The sequence below is a fragment of the Eurosta solidaginis genome, chromosome 2 (assembly GCF_040869045.1).
Source record: "Eurosta solidaginis isolate ZX-2024a chromosome 2, ASM4086904v1, whole genome shotgun sequence".
Taxonomy (NCBI): Eukaryota; Metazoa; Arthropoda; class Insecta; order Diptera; family Tephritidae; genus Eurosta; species Eurosta solidaginis.
The window spans coordinates 266,051,070-266,054,838 of record NC_090320.1 but is presented as its reverse complement, the minus strand read 5'-3'; the positions used below and the strand labels follow the sequence as shown (position 1 = coordinate 266,054,838).

General features: G+C 33.5%; 1 pseudogene; it reads right to left on the bottom strand.

Moving 5' to 3' along the window:
• Nucleotides 1-266: 266 nt before the first annotated feature.
• Nucleotides 267-3,233, bottom strand: LOC137240898 (uncharacterized; annotated as a pseudogene).
• Nucleotides 3,234-3,769: the final 536 nt, after the last annotated feature.

Here is a 3,769-nt window from a genome sequence, read left to right as displayed (position 1 = left end):
ATATGTTGTATTGCATGTAACATGAAAGTTGACCTATCGTAATATAATAATACGTTAATTCGAGTATAAAAAAATATGGTGAATATTGAATTGTGATAATGTAACAAAGAAACACACATAAGAACTTAAATTTTTATAATAGTAGATATGTACACACCTGCTCATATTAATAGTGAAAATAGTTTTATTCGTTACATATATTGATGTACAGCGAGCACTAAAATAGCAGTGAAAATTATTGATGTATTTTATCAGTTATTTTCTCCTTTTATTTATTTTCGTTATTTTATATTTCGGATTTTTAAAGCTACATATATTTATTTATATGAACTAAATTTGCGTATTTATGAAAGTGCAAAAAATATGTATTTAAAAATTTTTTTTGTTTTCCTTCAAAATGTTGAATTAAATTTTTCGTTTTCCGGCAAAATATTTAATCTGAATTTTTCATTTTCCATTTCATACTAAATATTAGTATGTGGAAACACTAAAGTGGAAAACTAGAATAAGAATTCACAATACAAACTTTGTGGTATTATATTATGCTCTATTTAATATACAAGAGGCAGAATTGCAATATTTGATTTAGTGAAATTATTTGAACTAACTTTCTATATAAAAAACCGTAATATATGTTTTAAAAATATATGAATTATTGTTCTTTACTGTATGTATACAGAAAAAAATTAAATAAACAATATTATTCTATGTAAAAATAATTTGAAAAGCTTATGATTTTGTAGCAGCATTGTGTTTGTGCAGCACGAATAGTTGTTGCTTTGTTTTGATGTGTATCCGCATTCCGCCGAAATGATCTATAAGAAGGTAGTGAAAATTTAAAATAACTTCTAGATAAGTGTATATAAGTTGGGTTCTTACCTCCTGAAATATATTACTCGATGTGATTTTGAAATGCTACTGTACCATCGGTCATAAAGTAGTTGGTAAGGTATTCCCGATACTCGTATGCACTATTTCGACCCCTTCTTCGAAATGAGTGTACTGTTCGCAGTGGACCTCCACAAGTTCTTAGTTCGTTCCTCCATTCTGCACTCGCCCCTTCTCCGTCAGTGTAGTTTTCTGGGCAATACCACCGACTACTATCGTGGAACATTATGAAATTATGCAGCACTAAACATGCGAGTACGATTTTTTCTGCATTTTCAGGATAAAACTCCATTGTAGTTTTCAATACTCTCCATCGCGCAGTCAAAATCCCAAATGCGTTTTCTATAACGCGGCGGGCCCGCGACAGTCTGTAATTAAAAATTCGCTGTTCCATTGTCGTATTCCTTCCCGGATATGGTTTCATTAGATTGTTTTTTAAGGGAAATGCACAATCTCCAACGAAGAAATGCGGAAAGGGTTGTGACGATAATGGAAGAGGAGTATCTGGTGGAAGTGGTAATCGATTTTCCAACAGATCTTCCCCAAACTTTGTTGCATGAAAAATGCCTCCATCGCTTTGACTTCCATAAGCTCCTACGCTTACAGCGGTAAACTTGTATTTAGCATCGCATGCTGCCAACAAGACGATGCTGAAAAACTTGTTATAATTAAAAAAACAGTGATCCTGACTTCGGAGGGCATTTTATAGCAACGTGCTTTCCATCAATAGCACCTACACAATTTGGCATGTTCCACATTTGGGAAAAGTCAGTGGTTATATCTTTGTATTGCTGCTCTGTGGGTTCACTTAAATATATCGGGGAAAGCGTTTGCCAGATAGCCTCGCAAGTCTCCAAAACAATCATCCTCACAGTGCTCTTTCCAATTTTGTGGATCCAAGCTATTTTTTTGAAAGGAATACCATGTGCCAAGTACCTAAAAATCATACTAATTAATACAATATACGATGTTAATATTTGGGAATTTTTTACTGAAGTGTAATGGATAAACGTTCTTCCACACCAATTTGTTGTTTGAATTCGGTTAGTGATGGAGCCATTAGTTTCAAAAAAGTGTCATAAACCGGCAGCGACATTCTTGTATGCGCAAAAAACTCGCTTTCGTCCCTATCCTTAATTCTTAAGAAAGTTTTTTGGTGATATCCGGCATGAGTCCTATTAGCATTAATAGGGCGGGCATGCCATCGTCTTTTTTGTCTTAATTTCCTTCTTTTGGCATATAACGCCATTATGCTGAGGAACAAGTTGTCAATTTCGTCACTGCTCATGTTAGCTTAAACAAGAATAAATATATATGTTTTATTTACTTCTTTCTTAATTATCCATTATATATATTGCGGTTCATAGATGCGATAGCAAGGAATTGCCGGCAGACGAAACCCCAACCCAGGAGATAAGAAAATTATTGCTCTCAATACCGAGATGAAGCAATTGGTCGACCAACACAAACAGGATATGCAACCTCTTTGCTGGTGTTGGTAATATGTGCTCAACCGTCAATCCCTAACAGACCCTACCAAATATAACGACAGAGTATTAATGCACTTCCCACGGCAGCCGGTTCTATGCACCAAAAGGTTTTGTGTGACAGTTTCCGTGTTTTATTTGAAGATACTTACTGTTAAATTCACGTCCTTGCACTCAAATATATATAAATCTTCGCCTATATGTAGTGCTATATTTAATTAAATCTGTAAGAATACAGAAATCCTTATTAATTTGTTAAACTTGTAATATGTGAACAACTTACATTGTGGTACATGTAAATATGGGGCTTTATTCACCACCTAATTGTTTCATTATTTAGATATGCACCCAATTTGTTGCAGTATTAATAAAAATAATATTAAAAATGTTTTCTTTTACTTTATTTTGATTATAAATTACAAAATTTTGCAATCACTTTGCACAATCACTTTTTATAAACAAAACATTCCCAGCTCATGACAGCAATGGTCAGCTGTTTATGGTTATGGCACCATTAATCGATCACAATAGAGATGGTTATGGATATGGGTATGGTTACGACTATGGCGTTAGGGTTAAGGAAGTTTAATTTGGCCTTTAGTCATCATTCCCCTGCAAAAACGCTCCACGTTATTTTACTAGTCATTTTACGTTCGTTGTGACTTTCTGCAGCGGTTATATTCATAGTCATTTTTGCATGGGCGGATTAGGTTTTGTGACCAAATTTTCCGTTTCGTTCCTATTAATGTGATCGTGCATTCCGCTCCCACCTATAGGATGTGAACATAGTACTGTGCTGCTCACACACGTCACAATGCTCGTCAAATGGCGGTCATTTTTGCGTCATTTCACTCTACATTTTCGAGTCATTTGACAATCAATTTTACTGCGGTTTTACCATTTATATAACCGCCATATAACGTGAATTTTACCTGCGGATTTACTTTACCTGGAGCAGCCATATGAATAAAATATGAACCAAAAAAATTTAATTTTCAATATTTATTATTTTCAATATTATTATATATGTACATGAAATTGGAACTTATATTAATCCAGTTCATATAAAACAGAAGAACTTTAATAATAAGTAAACTCGCTTAATTGGTTTTTGTTTTCCAATTGAAATCTCTTCTAAACGAGCAAAAAAATAATATTAAGCTTTAGAAAAAACTCCAATTATTTGAATAATCTACAACTTAAAGCTTAGTAGAAATTCAGATCAAGGATATTCAAAGGTGTCGTGGATCCGATTGCTGTCGTAATTGAAGAACTTAAAAATGTACGACTATTAATTGAGTCAGACTTATTATTGTTCTAAATCAAATCATTCAAGCAATAATTCTGCAACCCTTAGCAGGAGTATTGATTGGTTTCAAATCTAATTCCGACAG